The 22,308-nt window shown below is 38.3% G+C and overlaps 1 non-coding gene and 1 pseudogene across 1 annotated transcript; both read left to right on the top strand.

Moving 5' to 3' along the window:
- Positions 1-5,295: 5,295 nt before the first annotated feature.
- On the top strand, positions 5,296-5,397 carry LOC132225346 (U6 spliceosomal RNA). Its single transcript, XR_009450868.1, has one exon. It is a non-coding gene; the product is annotated as a U6 spliceosomal RNA (small nuclear RNA).
- Positions 5,398-20,290: 14,893 nt separating this feature from the next.
- On the top strand, positions 20,291-20,966 carry LOC132225086 (large ribosomal subunit protein eL15-like; annotated as a pseudogene).
- The last annotated feature ends 1,342 nt before the right edge of the window (positions 20,967-22,308 follow it).

Below are 22,308 nucleotides of genomic sequence, written 5' to 3'. Positions count from 1 at the left end.
ACAAGATAACATTTTTTTCTCATATCAAATTGACAAAGTCTAAAGAGCTTGATCAAGTAGTGTTGATATGGGGAAACAGGCTCATTTATTTCAGGTGGGAATGTAAATTGGTACAATTTCTGTGGAAGGCAATTTGGTAATAGCCATCAAAATAAAAAATGTAACAAGCAATTTCACTAAGAGGAATGTATCCAACAAACTTCCACCTATATACCAAATTTCTTGTGGCCTCTTGAGGGAAGTACTCAGCACCATCTTGTGTTCTTGCCTAAACATTAAACCTGAATTTGATAAAGTCTCCTGATAAAGTAATATAATGTCAGTCAATGGAATACTATTGTATTGCTAAAAAATAGAGAGAGATAGAAAAGCAGATAGACCTGTTATGGAACAATCTCTAAGATATAGTAAGTGAAAAATAATGTAGAACAATATGAATAATATTCTCATGTAGGTAAACAAGAGGGGATAAATATACATATATGTACATATATTTGTATATGTTATTTTTGAAAAGTATTTTTTAGAAATTGCTAACAATGATAACTCCTGGAGAAAGGGTTGGACTTTATAGGAAAATTGAATGAGAGAGAGACTTTAACTACTTTTCTAACTTAAAAAAATACTTTTAATTTTTTAAGACTTTAAAATATTTCTGAGACCAGTAGTTAAGAACTAAACTTTTTGAAATGATTCATGCTTATTGCCAATAGGTGCTAGAAATATTTTTGCTGACTGGTCAATGTTTGGGGGTAGAAACACATTTTAAAATGATCTGTAAATTGTCAAGCATTAATGTTCTCCTTTTTGTCAAAGGAAATACATGCATTTCTCACTCACAAACAACAGAAACTTTCCCATTTGGAGATTCCCCAGAGGGACCTTAACTAAATACATGTTTTCAAGGGCTAGGAAGCTGCAAAAAAAATGCAACCCTCCAGAGCAGTGGCAGAGATAATTTGAAATCACAGATAATTGAAACCTCATAACATTTTGTTTTGAAATGCATATTATTTTTAGAAGCAGTCCATTATGTTCTTTATTATGTTTTGCTGAGGATAATATACATATTAAAGTGAATTTGTAGTCTCTGAGAACCCACCAACAGAAGATAGTGGAAGACATGGGCCTGACGTATGCTTTGTGGTCAAAGAGATACTGATAACTTATAACTAGGTCAGGAAGTGATGGTTGTAGATTTTTATTTCACTTCCCATCACCATTTAGACATTCTGCCTTTGCTTTCATATGACCTCCCTTCTAAAATCTCTCTGAGAGCATTCCATCTAATTTTCCTTCCAAACTAAAGTTTAAAATAACAATACTGATCTGTAAGAAGAGAAGAAATTAGCATCCTTTCTATTTATAAAGTAAAAAGATTAAGGTATTTTTCAATTAATGTATTCCACATGGACAACTCAATTATTCTTGCCTAGTGAAAGGTGAGTGTCCTAAACACCAGTTCCTCCAGGTATACAGTTTAATAAGTAGGGCAGAAGCTTAGGTAAACCATGTGGGAAGCTGTAGATCACTGATAAGAAGGCATTACTTTAAACGTTTTTGTGGTTGTTTTGGGGGTTTTGTTGTTGTTGTTGGGGATGGAACTGCTGGATAAAGCAAAAACTGCACATGATGAAAGAATGAAATAAGTCCCTTTTCTGATCACTGCCTGCCTGACATTGTGCTGGGCACTTACAGCCATGGTACGTGTTTCATTCTCACAAACACCCAGTAATAGAAGTGAGGGCGGGGAGCAGCTGCTAGAGCAGCAGAAGAAATAGTGACACCCCCCGGATTTCTAGTTTGGCAGGCTGGATAGATTTGATGCCTTTAACAGAGATGTGGAACACAGCAGGAGCTACAGATTTGGGTGAAAATTAGGAAGAGTTACTGAGTTCCATTTTCCACAGGATAATTGGTGGGTCAGTAGGTTCTGACAGGTCATATGGTGCATGCTGGGTCATAACCTTTTAGCCAGTGAAAGAAACAAGCCATCCTTTCTATCCCTCTGAAAAATCTTAATTCCCACCATATGTTTTACTGCCCATGGCACATTACAGATCATTGGTCGATTTTTTTAAATGCCAGAACACTGTATTTCTATTGTTCTTGTCTCTGTACTTTTCACATTGATATTAGCAATAGAAAAATTTTATTTTTTTAAAGTGCAAGTAACATGGAAGTATATTTTATTTACTATAACAGCTGTGTTCCGCCAAAGTGGAAATGTTGAAATTCATTTTCAACTCTCTTTAGCCAAGTGCTTCTTTAAAAAAAAATACAATTATTCAGTAAAACATAAGAAAATGCTCAACCTCACTCACAGTGCATATTAAGCCTGGCTGGTGTGGCTCAGTAGATAGACCATCGGCCTGCAGACTGAAAGGTTCTGGATTCGACTCCTGGTCAGGGCACAAGCCTGGGTTGCAGCTGGATCCCCATTGTGGGGCGTGCAGGAGGCAGCCAATTAATGATTCTCTCTCATCATTGATGTTTCTATCTCTCCCTCTCCCTGAGGATCAAAAAAAGGAATTCATTCCAAAATTTTCTACAATATACAAGCAGAGAATTTTTTTGTTTATTTTTGTTTCGTTTTGCTTTTTATTGATTTTTAGACAGAGAGGGAGAGAGAGGGGGCAAAACCTGTGCCTCTTTTGATAACATGTCCTCCTTAAGTGTAATCTGAGATTTAAAAATAATTTATTGTGGCCCGGCCGATGTGCTCAGTGGTTGAGCATGGACCCATGCACCCAGAGGCCATTGGTTCAATTCCAGTCAGGGCACATGCCTGGGTTTCCGGTTAGATCCCCAGTAGAGGGCATGCAGGGGGCAGCAGAACGATGATTCTCTCTATTCATTGATGTTTCTATCTCTCCCTCTCCCTTCCTCCCTCTCAAATCAATAAAACATATTTAAAAAATAAATTATTACAACTACAGACAAATCATAACAATGCAACAAAGTTTTGTTTCCAAAACTTACGTACTCTCCTCCCTAGAAATTTTAATACTATCTTATCCTACCATCTCCCTTAATTCTCTCCAGAATGCTTTTTCCCCCTTTGCTTTATTTTATTTTTTATTGAGAGATAAGGCATATAACATTGTGTAAGTTAAGGCATACAACATACTGATTTGATACACTCATATATTTCAAAATGATTGCCACTGTAGTGTTATCTAACACCTGCATCATGTCACAGAATTACCATTTCTTTTTGTGGTTTGAACACGTAAGATCTAGTCTTTTAGCAACTTTGAAGGATATAATACAGTATTGTTGACTATAATCACTATTCTGTACATTAGCTCTCCAGAACTTATTCATCTACTAGTCACAACATTTTTTAAAATTTATCTTTATTGTTAAAAGTATTACAGATGTCCCCTTCCCCCCCCCATTGGTCCCCTCCTTCCCACTCCTGTCCCCTCCCCAGGCCTTCACCCCACTATTGTCTGTGTCCATATTAACCATATTGATTGGTTAATCTCTTCCCTTCCTCCCCTTCCCTCTGAGGATCCTCAGTCTGTTGCGTGCTTCCATGTCTCACTTATATGTGGACTCTAACAAACAAAATAAACTGACAAACAAAATAGATTCTAGTTATAATTTTGAAAACCACTTTTTAAACAGCTTTATTGAGGCATAAGTGACATAAAATGAACTGTACATATTAAAACTGTATCTAATAATTATTGCCACATGTATAAACTCATAAAATCATCACCACAATCAAGATTTTTTTCTATTTGATTATTGTATCCTCAGTGCTAGAACAGATCCTGGCACAAAGTGATGTTCAATTAATATTTTTAAATGGATGAATGAATAATAAATTAAGCATTATGGACTAACCAAAGGAACCTAACCACTGTACATAATGTTGGATGTGTGGAAAATCTTTTCAGAGTTCCAAATAATGAATTTGCAAGTCAGCATGAGAAACATGCTACTTGTAGATGATTATTTACTTGCTTTAAATAAAGTATAAATAACAATAATAAAAAGCCATGTATTAAGTTATTGAGGAAGGTGCTGGTTTTACTCATTAAATATTAATCAGGGGAAAGTACTCTAGGCTATAAGGATTTAAGCGTTATGGGTCTATTCTCAGATATGTCTTAATTTTAGCCTGATCTCTGAGTATTATTATCATATAACTCATACGCCTTGGTTCTCAGTCTGTAATCAACATGTAATTTCTAATTATAATTGTAATTTCATGTAGGTTTCCTTAAAGAGATAAAAAATCAATAATTTAGCATATGCTTTTTGGACTCCTACTATGTGTTAAACACCATGCTAAGTCCTGGGTGTAGACTGGGAAAATAGCAAATAGGGCTTCCATGTCCCTGGCATTTACTGGTAAAGATAATTGTGGGGAAAGAACTTAAGTAAATAAATTTGTAATAAATGTTTAATCACAAATTTTGACACATTTTCTAAAGGAAAAGTACAGGATGCCACTGGATTAGTTGGTCAGAGAAAGTCTCAGAAAGTAACAGTTAAAGTGAGATATGAAATATGAGTAGAAGTAAACCATGCAAAGAGCACAGAAATAATATTCCAGGAAGAAGAAACAGCATGTCAAGGATCTAAGGTGGGAAAGAATAACATGTTGAGTAACTAAAAAAAGGTCAGTTTGTCTGTAGTATTGTATAAGAGGACAATTATGGATATATAAGCAGGATTCAGATCATACTGTTTTATGGGCAGTGTTAAATAGCTTGCAATTTATCTGAGGTTCAAATGCAGTACTTTAAAGGGTTTGACCCAGGCAAAATGATCTAATTTTCATTTTTTTAAAAATTACTCTTGCTGCTATGGGGAGAATGGATTGGTTAGAGAGAAGAGTCAGCAGAGGACATCCAATGAGGAAGCTATTAAAGTAATGTAAGAAAGAGATGTTAGTAAGTTTAAGGCAGAGTGGGGGCAGAAGAAATGTAGAAATCAGAAGACCCAGAGCTGAGCCCTGAGGAATGGTCATTGAAGAGTTGTATAGAAAAGTGAGGTGTTGTAAAAGCCAGAAACTGGTTCCAAGAGAAAAGGAATAATCAGGTGTGTCAGAAACTGCCAAGAGGTTGAATTAGATAGGAATGAAAAGTATGTCTAATTAACATGGCAACTTAGCGATCTTTTCTGACCTTTGTAAAGGAGTTTTAGTGGATCCAGAAGCTATATTGAAGTAGACCAAAGCGGGAGTATAGGTTTTCTGTTTCTGGAATGTCATTACTTCTGAACACAAAAAGTAATGGTTAACAGATAAGAAAACATCGATTTAAAAGCCTCGAAGAGTGCTCGCTTTGGCAGCACAATAGTAAAATTGGAAAGATACAGAGATTAGCATGGTCCCTGCTCAAGGATGAAACACAAGTTTGTGAAGCATTCCATATTTTTGCTGTGGCCAGTGTGGTTTTGTCTGTTGGGCATCCTCCCATACACCAAAAGGTTGCTGATTCGATTCCCAGTCAGGGCACATGTCGGAATTTCGGGTTCAATTCCCAATGAGAGGTGTGATGTTCCGCTCTCACATTGATATTTCTCTCTCTCTCCCACTCACTTCCTCTCCCTCTAAAAATCAATTAAAATATTTGAAAAGATAAAAGCCTCAAAGATTTGTAAGGTAAGGAATTATCAAGATAAATCCTAAGAGACTATGATAATAAAAAGAAGCAAAGTAATGACATCAGCTTTGTCCTGAAGACCATTGTAGAATTGGGGGAATTTGAGGATTTCAACTTTGCAAAAGCCACCCAAAACAAGTCACAAGTCATGCAGCCAATTAAAAGTGGAAAGTCTAATAGCAGTCTTTTCCCCATTTAATTGGTGTCCAAAATGAATAAACCCTCCGTGAAGGAGAAATTAACTTGTTTTTGCACCAACTTTCCCCAGGAACTACAAAGGAGTATTTCCTTTGTGGTGCTAAGCAGAACAGGGAGGAAAAATTTGGCCTACAGTTTGTCATCATGCAGTCCCAATTCCCACTGCCTGAGTTATTTAAGAAATCTCTAGTCATAAATTTAAAGTGAGTCCTGGCCAGGTGGCTCAGTTGGTTGGGGTGTTGTCCATTATACCAAAAGGTTGCAAATGTGATTCCTAGTCAGGACACACACATAGGTTTTGTGTTCTATCCCTGGTCAGAGGGAGTATGGGAGGCAACCGATCTCTCTCTCTCCCTCTCCCTCTCCCTCTCCCTCTCCCTCTCCCTCTCCCTCTCCCTCTCCCTCTCCCTCTCCCTCCCCTCCCCCTCTCCCTCCCCCTCCCCCTCTCCTCCCTCCCCCTTTCCCTCTCCCTCTCCCTCTCCCTCTCCCTCTCCCTCTCCCTCTCCCTCTCCCTCTCCCTCTCTCTATCTCTGTATACAAATACTCAGGTGAGAATTTAAAGCAAACTAACAACAACAAAATAACATATCCTTGGATGAGGATAAAAAAAACTTTAAGTGATCCTGAGCTGGTCTGTTAAGGGAATGTTCCCAAACACTTAGCAAAAGCAATGCAAACACAGATCCTTTCTGAAGAAATTCACCTTTGTCCTAGATCTCAATTAATTTATTCAAATTATTTTATAAGGAAAGTGAGCAGCTCACACAAAAGAGTTAATAATCAACCAAGCAATTGAATTACCACCACAAGTGAGAATTGGCAAAAGTAAGATGACAGAGCCACATCCTGAAGTAATTTAGATACTGGGATGATTAAACAGAGGATATGTAGAACTATGCTTACTATGTTTAAAGAAATAAATATGTGTGTGGAGAACAAAAAATTCTTAAAAATTACCATATTTGAAAATTTATTCAATGATCTTCTAGAAGTAAAAAAAAATGATTGAAATTAAGGACTTAATCAATTGAAGAGATTAAAAGCAAATTAAACACAATTAATTGGAGAATTAGTGAATTGGAAGACATTTTACTTTTATTTTTTTAAATATATTTTATTGATTTTTTACAGAGAGGAAGGGAGAAGGACAGAGAGTCAGAAACATCAATGAGAGAGAAACATCGATCAGCTGCCTCCTGCACACCCCCTACTGGGGATGTGCCCACAACCAAGGTACATGCCCTTAACCAGAATCAAACCCGGGACCCTTCAGTCCGCAGGCCGACACTCTATCCACTGAGCCAAACCGGCTAGGGCTGGAAGACATTTTAGAAGAAGTTATTCATAAGAGAATAGGTCTTAAAAGTTATTATAAGAAAAAATCTATAACTGTGGTAATGATAGATGATAACTGAACTTATGGTGGTGATCACTTTACACTATATACACTATATACAGATATAAAATCATTATGTTGTACACCTGAAACTAATATAATGTTATATGTCAATAATATCTCAATTAAAAAATAAATTATTTAAAAATATAAAATAGAAATTCCTAAAAAAAATAAGCACAGAGAGGCAAAGAGAATATAGTAGTCTCCCTTATCCCTGGAGCACAAGTTCCAAGACCCTCAGTAAGTGCCTGACAACACAGATAATGCTGAATCCTATTTATACTATGTTTTTTCCTATACATACATACCTATAATAAAGTTTAATTTATAAATTATGCAATTTCACAGATAGAAGTTCTGCTCTTACAATAGATCTTAGCAACCTCAGCATGATTTTTTTCATATTAAGTTGAGAACTTTCAATTTTTCATTTAAAGATGGCAAGTTATGGCATTTCTTTGGTATATTTGAATTGCCTCATTTACTTTTGCACTTTGGGGCTATTATTAAGTAAAATAAGTGTTACTTGAACACAAACACTGTGATATCATGACAGTCGATCTGATAAGCAAGACAGCTACTAAGTGACTAATGGGTGGATAGCATATACACCATGGATAAGCTGGACAAAGGGATGATAGATATCTCAGGTAGGATGGGGCAGAATGGTGAGGGACTTCATCATACTATTCATAACGGCAGGCAATTTAAAATGTATGCATCATTTATTTCTGGAATTTCCCATTTAATATTTTCGGACCACAGTTAACCATGGGTAACTGAAACAGCAAAAGTGAAACTATGGATAAGGGAGGACTACTGTATATGAAAGAGGGTATAAAATGATTTTCTAGCCAGGTTTTGCTGTTGTTTGGCAAGTTTCAAATCAAGTTGTATAATATAACATCTAGTACATGTTATAATCAAGTTTTTTTCTGAAAAAAGATAAAAGATTCCAGCCCATGTGGCTCGGTGGTTGAACATTGACCCATGTACCAGAAGATTGCTGGATCCACTCTGGGTCAGGGCACATGCCCAGGTTTCATGCTCAATCCGAAGCAGGGGGCGTGCAGAAGGGAGCCAATTGATGTTGGTATTTTTCTCACATTGATGTTTCTATCTCTCTCTCCCTCTCCCTTCCTCTTTCTCTGAAATCAATAAAAAATGTTTTAAAAAGATAAAAGACAGCAAACAAGAAAGAAACTTGGAATTTAGAGTTATTGACTCAGGTATAAATTAGAGTTCTAGAAGGAAAGGAAACAAAAGGAATAGTTGAGAGCTTTCAGAACTGAGAAGAGACACCACAGTAGAGCAGCCAAAGAGAAAAGACAGATTACTTTCAAAGAAAGGAAAAACACTAGACTGCTGACAGCTAATTCCCAACAGCAACATTGGAGCCAATAGACAATTGAATGATAGCTTTAATGTGCGAACAGAAAACAACTACCAACTTATAATTGTATAGCTTGCAAAAGCACATTTCAAGGAAGAGAGTGAAATATAGAGAACATGCCACCAGTAGAACTTCAATAAAGGACATCCCAAAGGTAGAATAAAAGTCATCTCAGATATCAGAGATGCAGATAGGAGAGAAGAGCAAAGCATGTGAAAAACAAATGGATAAACCTAAATAAATATTAACTGTATAAAAGTAAATAAGTCTTAGAGGGTTGAAGTATATAAATATATAGAATTGAAATACAACATTAACACACATTGAGAGGGAGCAGTAAATTAGCCTAGCATTTTAAGTTTCTTATGTTGTCTGGATAAAGAGTATTGATTAGTTTAAAATTTTTGTAAGATTTCATATTGCAATGTGAGGGATGACCATTTAAAAGTAAAATTAGAGGGTAAAAGCTTGAAATTGGGAAAGAAATAAACTGTGGAATAAGAAAAGGTGAGAAAGAAGGAAAAGGAACATGGGAAAGAGGAACTTATAACACAAAAATAAGGTGGTAGATTTAACCCAAATATTAAGTAGCTAAAATGAACAAAGATTGTCAGTTAAGTTGTTTATTGAGAAATATTAAAAACACAATGGAGCAAAAAATGTTGAAAGGCAAAAAGTGGAGAAAGTATATAGCATAAAATAGCATACAACCCAACTTGATTTATAGATTCAAGACAATTCCTAAAAAATCTTAGCTAGCTTATTTGCAGAAATTGATAAGTTGACCCTAAAATTAATATGGAAAATAAAAGAGATCAAAATATCCAAAACAATCTTGAAAAAGAAGAACAAAGTTGAAGTACTCACATTTCCCATCTTTAAAACTTACTGTAGAGCTACAGTAATCAAGACAGTGTGGCACTGATATAAAGGTAGACATATAGATCAATGAAAGAGAACTGAAAGTGAAGAAATATACTCTAAAATTTATAGTAAATTGATTTTTTATAAGGATTCCAACACATTCAATGAAGAAAGAAGAATCTCTTTAACAAATGGTTCTGGGACTGCTGGGTGTCCACGTGCAAAAAGAATTGTTGGCCAATTATCTCTTTTTATTCTTTGTTGTTGTTGTTAATCCTCACTGGATGATATTTTTCTCATTGATTTTCAGAGTGAACTGGAGGGAAGGAAATGGGGGGTGGGGAGAGAGAGAGAGATGTGAGACACATCCACATCAACTGGTTGCCTCCTGAAAGTGCCCCAACCAGGGGCGGGGAGTAAACCCTCAACCCAGGTACGTGCCCTTGACCAGAATCAAACCTGAGATTCTGGTGTACAGGCTGATGCTCTAACCACTCAGAACAGAGGTTCTCAACCTGTGGGTCGTGAACAATGAAAATACATCCTGCATATCAGATATTTACATTATGATTCATAACAGTAGCAAAATTACAGTTATGAAGTAGCAACAAAAATAATTTTATGGTTGCGGGTCACCATAACAAGAGGAACTGTATTAAAGGGTTGCGGCATTAGGAAGGTTGAGAACCACTGACTTAGAAACACCAGTCAGGACAATTTTTTAAATCCTCACTCAAGGACATACAGAGAGAGAGAGGGAGGGGAGAGAGTAGGAGAGAGAGAGAGAGAGAGAGAGAGATTGATACATTGATGTGAGAGGAAACATCGATGGGTTGCTTTCGGTATGTGCTCCAAACAGGGATGGAACCCAAAACCTGGGTATGTGCCATGACTGGGAATCAAACTCTCGGCCTTCCAGTGCATAGGATGATGCTCCAATGAACTGAGCCATTCTGGCCTGGCTTCTTATTCATTTTTTAAAATGTCACTTGGATTTAACACTGGGTTTCATGAAATCAACAAAAGTACACACTTTGCTGTCTGTGCATAGGCTGAATAATAACTGTGAAGTGACTAATTGCCAACAAACTGGTAAAGAAGTGATGTGATTGGTAATTGATCATGATGCACATCTCTTATTTAAGTACTTATATGTGTACTGATAAGCTAGCATTAAGTCTGTATTTATGCAATAATTGGTGTTATTTAACCTAACAGTGGTAACTGAAGTTTGTGCATATTGCAACCAAGCAAAGTGAGAACTATCTGTATACATGCTTTACTTATTAGATTTTACGGTCAAGAGCTATACGACACACGTAGTACAGAACCATGCAATATTATGCTTCCATTTCTTCCCTTCCAACATTTACACTATTTTGGGCTTATGTTTTACATTTACTTGTTAGAAATCCACAAAATATTGATCATTTTTGCTTTAAACTCTTGCTGTCTTTAAGAGATTTAAGTTATAAGAAAAAAGGCATTTTACCTACCCACATATTTACTATTTCCAGTGCTCTGCATTGCTTTGTGTAGATCTAGGTTTTCATACTGTAACAGCACTGTAGGACTTCCTTTAATATTTCTTCGAGTTCAGGTCTTCTGGTGATTAAGTCTTTCAGCTTTTGTATCTCTGAAAAGCATTTTACCTCTGTTTTGAAAGATATATTTACTAGGTTGACTTTTCTGTCACTATTTTCAAGATGTTGCATTGCCTTCTGACTTGCATTTTTCTTTCTTGTCTTTTTAATATGAAGAGACCTTAGATTTTTTAAATGGTTTTATTGATTTTTAGAGAGAGAGGAAGGGAGAGGGAGAGAGATAGAGAAACATTGATATCTGTTGTCTCCCGCAGGCACCCCAACCTGGAATCAACCCCCCAACTTCGGTATGTGCCCCAACCAACCTTTCAAGCATGGGATGACACTCAACCAACTGAGCCACAGAGGCCAGGGCTGGCTTGCATTTTAGTGATGAGAAATCTCCTGTCCTCTGTATGTAAATATTCTCTCTCTCTCTCTCTCTCTCTCTCTCTCTCTCTCTCTCTCTCTCTCTCCCTCTCTCTCTTCTTTTAAGATGTTCTCTACCAATGGTTTTAAGCAATTTGATTATCATGTGCCTTGGTACATGTGCTTTGGTTTTCTCCATGTTTCTTGGGCTCAGGGTTCACTGATCTAATTTTTGAGTGCTCAGTATTTAGCACACTTACCCAACATGTTGCAGATAAATCAGTAAATATTTCCTGAATCAAACGGAATGATTTAGTAAGGTATACTAACTATATGAATGTACCTATTTGGATTTTTAAATATTTTAATTTGTTTAACCAAAGTCACTTTCACCTACAAGTATTATGTTTTTTTCTGAGCCTTAGTCTCACTCCAGCTTTTCCCACCTACTGCCTTGTGTTTTAAGATCCACTATATCTAATTTATTTTTCGTGTTGCAACCTGTCATGCTCTTTCATGCTTCTGTGGCTTTGCACATACTATTCCCTCTGCTTTTACCTCTTTTGTCTGCCTGGAGAACTACTATTCAACTTTCAAGACCCATCTCAGATGATTCAACTTCCAAGGAGCTTAAGACGTCTTGACTCAAAACCCTTTCCCATCTGATTCAGCAATTCTTCATCAGAGACCACCCTTAGTTTGTAAATAGTTCCATAATTGCAAAATTCACATTTGTTTACCTGAACACTTCTAGCACTTAACCCCAATGTCAGGCACATTGAGGTGGTCAGAAATCATTACTTGAATAAATTAGAGTTGGGAGAAATTTAAGAAAAGCAATGAAAAATTATGAGAAAGTGATATGAGGTTGGATTAAGTTGTTTTCAAATAAAAATTTTATTGAGGTACACAAACAGAAAATATATGCAAATCTTAAGTGTACATCTTCATGATTTTTCACCAAAAAAATGCATTCATGTAGCCAGTGCCCAGATCAAGAAATAGAATACACCCCAGAGGCCAGCCTGGTGCCCTTTCCCAGTCACTATCTCACCTGTAGTAACCATTATTCTAACTTCTGACACCAGAGATGAGCTTTACCTCTATAACAATGTATTACATTCTCCTGCTACTACCAATGGCTAAGACTTATTAAGTACTTCTTATATAGCAAGAACAGTCCTTCCTTCCTTCCTTTATCTTCACTAAAGGACATTTTCCCATTGATTTTTAGAGAGAGTGGAAGGGAGAGGGAGGGACCGAGAGAAACACCAATGTGAGAGAGCCACATCGATTGGTTGCCTCCTGCACGCATCCTGATCAGGGCCAGGGAACCTGCAACAAAGGTATGTGCCCTTGACTGGAATTGAACCTGGGACCCTTTAGTCCTCAGGCCAACTCTCTATCCACTGAGCCAAACAGGCCAGGATGATATGTCATTAGTTTAAAAACTATTACTATTGGAGAGAAACCAAGATGGCCACATAGGTAAACACCGGAAATTGCTGCCTCACACAACAACTTCAAAAATACAACTAAAAGACAAAACGGACACCATCCAGAACCACAAGAAGGCTGGCTGAGTGGAAATTCTACAACTAGAAGGAAAGAGAAAAGCACACTGAGACTCAGAGGAGGTGCAGAAGTAAAGTGCAGAGGTACGGAGGCGCACACGGAAAAGGCTGGCAACTGAGGACGCAGTTGTCTTTTTCAATCGGGAGGGAGTCTCAAGCTCCCAACAGCTCTGAACTCCAGTTCCGGGCGAGTCTCTGGGGACCCAGACTCATTCGGGGAGAAACTGGACCGTCTGGCATCGGGCGGAACTCGAGGGTGGCTTTCTCTCAGAGGTGCTTGCAGTGATTACAGCGGGAGACTGAGACGCGGGACCTCTTAGGGTAGGACTGAGGATCTGCCATAGCTGTTTGCTCCACCCTGTTGATTCTCTGAGACCCTGCCCCACCCAAGCTGTGTGCAGAGGCTTTTGCATATGAATGGCCTGGCCCTTTGAGATCTAAAATTACCTAACAAACTGCAGCTGGGTCAGAGAGACCCAGAACATCCAAAAGAAGGCCCAAGGCCCCACAGCAGCTTGCATTGCTTCACACCTGGGCCTCATTTGGGCACCTCCAAACCCCAAACAAGGAAGGGGAATCTGCAGATCTCCTCGTAGCTCCTGCTGGGTAGCCTCAGGCAGAGGCTAAATTAGCACCTCCTTAGAGATCCAAGAGCCAGTGTACCCAGTGGTCAGAGTGGGACCATCCAGATTACAACTCCTCAGATCCATAAGGGACACACTCAGGGGGCAGACTCAGTGAGCACCAAAGCCCCACTGAAGCAAGTATTGCCCCAGAAGGGTGTCTGTCTCCAGCACAGAAGTTCTCCCACTGCAGACACAGCTGATTCTCACAGCCAATTGGCCTGGAGGTTAATTCCTCCCAGTGATACCTACAATAATTAAGGCTTAACTACAACAAGAGTGTGCACAAAGCCCACGAAGGAGTGCACCAAGAGTGTCCACCTCAGGTAATTGGGGATGCTGAGCCACTGGGCCCTATAGGACACCTAGCACAGAAAGCCACTCTATCTACACAGGGAAGCATAAAAAATGTGGAGACAAAGAAACAGATCACAATTGACAGATATGGAGGAAAGCAAACTACAGGATATAGAGTTCAAAACCACGGTTATAAGGTTTTTCAAGAATTTTCTAGAAACTGCTGATAAATTTAGTGAGACCCTCAATAAATCTAGTGAGACCCTTGAGTATATGAACAAGGACCAACTAGAAATTAAGCATACACTGACTGAAATAAAGAATATTATACAGAGTTCCAACAGCCGTCTAGAGAATTGCAAGAATCAAGTCAAAGATTTGAAATACGAAGAAGTAAAAAACACCCAACTGGAAAAACAAAAAGAAAAAAGAATCCAAAAACATGAAGATAGTGTAAGGAGCTTCTGGGACAACTTCAAACGTACCAACATCCAAATTATGGGGGTGCCAGAAGAAGAGAGAGAGCAAAATATTGAAAACCTATTTGAAGAATTAATGACAGAGAACTTCCCCTACCTGGTGAAAGAAATAGACTTACAAGTCCAGGAAGTGCCGAGAACCCCAAACAAAAGGAATCCAAAGAGGACCACACCAAAACACATCATAATTAAAATGCCAAGAGCAAAAGACAAAGAGAGAATCTTAAAACCAACAAGAGAATAAAAGTCAGTTGCCTACAAGGGAGAACCCATACAAATGTCAGATGACTTCTCAACGGAAACTATGCAGGCCAGAAGGGAGTGGCAAGAAATATTCAAAGTGATGAATAGCAAGAATCTACAACCAAGATTACTTTACCCAGCAAAGATATCATTCAGTATTGAAAGTCAGATAAAGAGCTTCACAGATAAGAAAAAGCTAAAGGAGTTCATCACCACCAAACCAGTATTATATAAAATGCTGAAAGGTATCCTCTAAGAAGAGGAAGAAGAAGAAAAAGGTAAAGATACAAATTATGAACAACAAATACACATCTATCAACAAGTGAATCTAAAAATCAAGTGAATAAATAATCTGATGAACAGAATAAACTGCTGAATATAATAGAATCAGGGGCATAGAAAGGGAGTGGACTGACTGTTCTCAGGCAGGGGGAAAGGGGTGTGGGGGTGCAGGAAGAAACTGGGCAAAAATCATACACCTATGGATGAGGACGGGGGGGGTGGTAAGGGCAGAGGGTGGGGTGGGAACCAGGTGGTGGGGAGCTATGGGGGGGAAAAAAGAGGAACAACTGTAATAATCTGAACAATAAAGGTTTAATTTTAAAATAAATAAATAAATAAATAAATAAATAAATAAATAAATAAAAACTATTACTATTCATTGCGTGACATTGGAAAACCGTGAATGCCAGAACAAGGGAAAGCTGGATATAGAGTCTCCCAGGCACTAGGGTTAGGTGCCCTTTATATGCCAGTACTACATAGTTGTTGAAAGTCACATCTGCCTGAGTTCAAACCCCAGCTCCACCAATTGCTAACTATGTGGCTTTAGGCAACTGAATCCTTGTGTGCCTCAGTTTTCTCATCTGTAAAACATAGATACTAATAGTATCTACATCATAAGATTGTTGTGAAGGTTAAAGGAAACATTCCCAGAAAGTGGTATGTGCTTCATTCATTCATTCATTCATTCATCCATTCAACAAATATTTGCTCAGTGCCTACCATGTGCCAGGCACTGTGATTGGTGCTGAGGATGTATCAGTGAAAAAAGTCAATGATCCCTGCCTACTTGGAAAAGTTTGTTTATATTTATATTTTAGGAGGGTAACGGATTTATAAGACAAGGTAACAATAATGACAACATATGTTTATATAGCATTTGCTATGTGTCTGGCATTGCTCTGAGGGTTTTAAGAATATTAATTCAGGAAGATGGCTGCCGATGGGAAGGCAGACTGCAAGATAGTGTGTGAGTGAGAGAATGAAAGGAGAGTGTGTGGACATACAGGGAGTGTATATTTGTGGATGAGGGACAGCTATACTCCAAGGGAATGTTGGGGACTGCCAGATCGGGCTCCCCTGACCAGGAAGCCTCCACTGCTGCTGAAATCTCTCCTGGAGTGACTGGCTCTGCCACGGAGACCGCACCATCTTGAAGGAGAGAGTAGCTGTTATCAGAATCCTATACATCCCAGGACTCTACAACCACAACACCCAGGGACCAGCTATGAACCCAGGAACACTGGATCTCAAGCAGCACAAATATGCTGACTTGGATGAGCTCTGAACCTTCTCACGGAAAGGTCAGATTTTGCCTAGCCCTAGGGAAAGGTGAGGTCTGTGATCCAGGCTGGAGAGAGAAATGCGCACAACGGGATCTAGAGGTTCGGGAGAAGTCTTCGCCCCACAAAATCCACAGCCATTGGGGCTAGCATGATCCACAAATGTGGAAAGGGAACTGCAGGGCTGCTGGCAGAAGGGAACTCTAAAAATCTACCCATAGCTGGACTGAGCACAAAAGGAAGCTTGAAATTTTCCAAGTGTGCCAGCTGCTTAGTGCCAGGGGGTAAAAAAGACGTGCACAGAGACATTCACAGAGTTGCGCACAGTGCAGGAGGGTAAAAGTCGCGAGTTCGTGCACTTACTCTGGCTCTTTTTTTCTCTTTAAATCCTTGCTTTTGATTACTAAGCCCAGTACATAGGATCACCCAATTGGGGACACTCACAGAGACTGCAGGGGAAAGTTGCTTTTGTGGAACCTAGGGATCAGAATGGGGGGTAACGATCAGAGAACCAGCTCTGGGGCAGTCCATTCTCCCAAACCAGTATTAAGTGTGACAGGGAAAACAAAATCTAAATACTGGCTAGAAAGGACTTATAGCCCTGGAGGTCAATCCAGAAACACTGCCACCCAGGGGTTGAATCACAAATTGACCCTTATTTAAGCACAAATAAAGGAATCTAAGAAATAAAGAAATATTGTCTGCTTGAAAATCAAGACTGTGGCTTACAACACAGAGGATCAGTGGAACCCAGGGAACTTCAACACTGTCCTGACTACCTGACAGGAAATAGGCGTGCAAAACAGAACAGTAGAGGAAGTGAATGACCTTCACTACTTCACATTTTTATTTTTCCATCTTTTTCTTAAGAAACTAATTTTTTTCATTTTTCCTCATTTGATTTTACCTTTTTAATTATTATATTTTTATGTTTAATCAGTATTATTATTACTACTATTTTACCTTGTTTTTAAAGTGTCGTTTTATTTTATTTTATTTTGGGATTAGTGTTCTACATTCTATTTTCATTTTTCCTTTAGCATCATTTTACTCTATCTCAACTTTACCTTTATGCCAACACTCTCTTCCTCACTTTTCCCCTTTTGTTGTCCTGTTTCTCTTACCATATTCCTGCTTTAGATTTTCCCTATTCCTTCTTTCTATCCCCTGTTAAAAATTCACCCTACTTATATATCTAATTTCTGATCCCCTGCTCTAAGTCCATACACACCTCTCTCTTCTCTTTCATCACTATCCAAATTTTTTCTCTCTTCCCTTTTTTTTGTTTGTTTTTGTTGTTGTTATTGTTTTTTGTGTTGTAGGTTTTTATGTTTGTGGGTTTTTTGTTTTGCCTTGCCTTCTTTCTGTTCCATTGCTGTTGTTTGCTTGATTGTTGAATAGATTGTGTGTGTTTTTGCTTGTTTGTGAGATTGGTTCCCTTTTTTTGTTTTTGTTTGTTTTTGGCTTCTGTTTTTCCTTTCCTCGCTTGTTATTAGTTGTTGTTTGTAGTTTGCATTCATCTCTGGGTTTTTTTGCTTGCATTTTGGGGATTAGTGGTTGTTCTATTGGGGTTTTCTCCCGATATAAATAGATTTTTCGCCCTTCTTTTTTATTCTCTTTCTCTTCTCTCTTACTTTTTTTCCTTTTCTCAATATCATTTTTGCACTCCTTTTTTTTTTTCTTATGCCCTAATTCTCTTTTCTCTGATGGTCACCTTTATTTGGGATTATTAGTATTGTGAATACATTTGGGTTCAGTGCCTTATGCATTATGCCTTGTTGTGTTGTATTTTGTGCCGTTAAATCAACGCAGTAGAGAGAGCACTACATAACCAGATACCCACAGAAGAGACATCATGGGGAGTCAAAGAAACAGCCCACATATGAAAGAAAAGGAGGCATCACCAGAAAAAGAAGTAAATGAAATGGAGGCAAGCAATATGTCAGAGAAAGAATTCAGACAAATGGTCATAAGGTCCTTGAAAAGAATGGAAGACAAATTCTAAAATATGTGTAAGAACCAAGAGGAAATAAAGAAGAACAAGGAAGAAATGAAAAATGACATCGTTGCTATAAAGAACTCAATAGAAAGCATCAACAGTAGACTAAAAGAAGCAGAGGACCGCATGAGTGAGCTAGAAGACAAGGTAAGAAAAATACCCAAGCGGAGCAGCATCTAGAAAAAAAAACTTAAAAAACAGGAGGAGAACCTAAGGGAACTTTGGGACAACACAAAACGAAACAACATCCGCATAATAGAGATGCCAGAAGGAGAGGAAACTGAGCAAGGAATATAAAACCTGTTTGAAGAAATAATGACAGAAAACTTCCCTGATATAGGGAAGAAAAAACTCACACATATCCAAAAATCTTACAGAGTCCCAATCAAAATGAAACTCAAAAGACCAACGCCAAGGCACATTATAATTAAATTGGCAAACACCAACGACAAAGTAAGAATATTAAAAGCAGTCAGAGACAGAAAGTTACCTAAATTCACGCAAGATTTGAATTTTACGCCATTTGTGCTGTAAAGTGTTGCCAACAACAACCAAAAAAAGATAGCATGACAGCTGACAGTTCAGGGTTATTAAAAATGGAGCGCTACATGAAAGAACAATGCGTTTTCATTGTTGAGCAATATTTTAAAAATAATGAAGGTTTGGCAGCTACATTTTGCAATGTTCGTGCAAAATATGGTCGAAATAGTGATTTAACTTCATCAACTGTGAAGAGATTAATTAAAAAATTTAGGGAGACTGGATCAATTAGTGATCTTAAACACTCTGGCCATCCTTCAACAAGTTGTTCAACACAAAACATTGAAGCAGTTCGTGAGAGTGTTGCTGAGAGTCCAGGGACATCAATTTGGCACTGTGGTCAAGAATTGGACATTTTGATAAGCTCTCTATAGCGTATTCTCACGAAAGATTTGCATCTTTATGCTTACAAAGTTCAATTGGCTCAAGAACTGAAGCCTACTGACCAAGTACAGCGAATAGAGTTTGTTGAATGGATTATGGAACAACAACAAGTGGATGCTGATTTTTCGAACAAAATCATCTTCAGCTCCGAGGCTCATTTTCATCTTGATGGCTTGGTTAATTGACAAAATTGTCACATTTGGGGTTCAGAAAATCCATGAGTGATTGTTGAGAAACAAATGCATCCACAACGTGTCACTGTTTGGTGCGGATTTGGGGCTGGAGGCATCATCGGACCATTCTTCTTCGAAAATGCGGTTGCTCTGGCATAACAGTTAATGGTGCTCACTATCATGACATGATAATCCATTTTTTTGTGCCTAAATTGCAACATATGGATGTGGACGACATGTGGTTTCAACAAGATGGTGCCACATGCCCTACAGCCCGAGAAACAATTCAATTACTGCATGAGTCATTTCCTGGTCGTGTAATTTCCGTTTTGGTGATCAGAATTGGCCGCCCAGATCATGCGATTTAACACCGTTGGACTTTTTTCTTTGGGGTTTTTTGAAGTCTAAGGTATATGCCAACAAGCCCACGGCCACCCACACCTTGAAGGAGGAAATTGAGCACTGTAACAACGAAATTCAGCCACATTTATGCAAAACGACCATGGAAAATTTCAACAAAAGAGTGCGTATGTGCCAGCAAAGCGGTGGAGGTCATTTACCCGATATGCTATTCCATACATAACCTTATACTGTATACTTTATGAATCAATAAAAATCTTACAATTTTTAATTATAAACTTGTGTTTTATATCAAAATTAATTCTTGCGTGAATTTTGGGACACCCTTTATAAAGGATCCCCCATCAGACTAGCAACTGATTTCTCAACAGAAACACATCAGGCCAGAAGGAAATGGAATGAAATATACAAAGTCGTGCAAAGCAAGGGTCTGAATCTAAGAATACTGTACCCAGCAAGGCTATCAATCAAAATTAAGGGTGAAATCAGGAGCTTCACAGAAAAAAAAGGACTAAGGGAGTTTATTACCACCAAACCAGCAATGCAAGAATTGCTAAAGGGCCTGCTATAAAAAGAAGAAATAGCGAAGAAGGAACACAGACATAAAGAATAAAAATGGGAGATAGAGGCTCTTCCTTTCCGTCTGGCTGCAGCCATCAGGTAAACCAAGATGGGTGCTTACAAGTACATCCAGGAGCTATGGAGGAAGAAGCAGTCCGATGTAATGTGCTTTCTTCTCCGGGTGCACTGCTGGCAGTACTGCCAGCTCTCTGCGCTCCACAGGGTCCCCTGCCCCACCCGGCCAGACAAAGTGCACAGGCTGGGCTACAAGGCCAAGCAAGGTTATATCATATATCGGATTCGTGTGCACCATGGTGGCCACAAGAGCCCTGTTCCTAAGGGTGCGACCTACGGCAAGCCTGTCCATCACGATATTAACCAGTTGAAGTTTGCTTGAAGTCTTCAGTCTGTTGCCAAGGAGGGAGCTGAACGCCACTGTGAGGCTCTGAGAGTCCTGAATTCTTACTGGGTTGGTGAAGGTTCCACGTACAAATTCTTTGAGGTTATTCTCATTGATCCATTCCATAAAGCTATCAGAAGAAATCCTGACACCCAGTGGATCGCCAAACCAGTCCACAAGCACAGGGTGATGCGAGGGCTGACAACTGCAGGTTGCAAGAGCCATGGCCTTGGGAAGAGCCACAATTTCCACCATACTATTGGTGGTTCTCAACGTGCAGCTTGGAGAAGGCACAATACTCTCCAGCTCCACCGTTACTGCTAATATAAGTAATGTTTGTAAAATTCTTACCTAATAAATAATTTATGATAGTCATGTCTGCTTAAAAAAAAAGAATAAAAATAGCAACAAACAAGTACCTATCAATAACTTTAAATGTAAATGGATTAAATGCCCCAATCAAAAGACATAGGGTAACAGGTAAATAAGAAAACATGACCCATATATCTGTTGTCTACAGGAAACCCACCTCAAAAAAAGGACTCACACAGACTGATGGTGAAGGGAATGGAAAAAGGTTATTCAGGAAAATGGAAATGAAAAAAAAAAAAGCTGGGGTAGCAATACTGATATCTGACAAATTAGATCTCAAAGTGAATGACATACCAAGAGATGAGAAAGGCCACTTCATAATACTAAAGGAAGCAATCTAACAAGAAGAAATAACTCTGGTAAACATATACGCACCCAATACAGGAGCAACCAAGTACATAAAAATACTTCTAGAGGATATCAAGGGAGAGATTGACAGCAATACAGTCATAGTAGGGGACTTTAATACCCCACTATCACCATTGGACAAATCCTATAAACAAAAAATCAGCAAAGAAACATCAATCCTAAATAACTCACTAGATCAGCTGGAATTAATTGACATCTTCAGAATATTTCACCCCAAAGCCACAAAATACACATTCTTCTCAAGTGCACATGGGTCATTTTTAAAGATAGACCATACATTGGGTCACAGGCAAAGTCTCTTCAAGTTCAAGAAGATAGAAATCATAGCAAGCATCTTCTCAGATCACAATGGCATAAAACTAGAAATCAACTACAATAAAAACAATTTTTAAAAATCTAACACCTGGAGGCTAAATATCACGCTATTAAACAATGACTGGGTTACCAGAGAGATTAAAGAAATAAAAAGCATCATGGCAACAAATGACAATGAAAACAAAACAATCCAAAATCTATGGGACATAATGAAAGCAGTCTTGAGAGGGAAGTTCATAGCTCTACAAGCCTACCTCAAAAAACAAGAAACAATAGTAATAAATTACCTAACCCTACAACTCAAAGAGTTAGAAAGAGAGCAACAAGAAAAGCCCAGTGTAAGCAGAAGGAAGGAAATAATAAAGATCAGAGCAGAGATAAATGACATAGAGACAAAAAAAATACAAAAGATCAACAAAACCAAGAGCTGGTTCTTTGAAAGGATAAACAAGATTGATGAACCTCTAGCTAGGCTCACCAAGAAGCAAAGAGAGAGGACCCAAATACACACAATCAGAAATGAAAGAGGTGAAATAACCTATCCCACAGAAATAAAATGATTTTGAAAAAAATACTATGAACAACTCTATTCTAACAAAAAGGACAACCTAGAAGAAATGGACA

This window comes from Myotis daubentonii, chromosome X, assembly GCF_963259705.1.
Source record: "Myotis daubentonii chromosome X, mMyoDau2.1, whole genome shotgun sequence".
Taxonomy (NCBI): domain Eukaryota; kingdom Metazoa; phylum Chordata; class Mammalia; order Chiroptera; family Vespertilionidae; genus Myotis; species Myotis daubentonii.
This window is presented reverse-complemented; position numbering and strand designations above follow the sequence as displayed.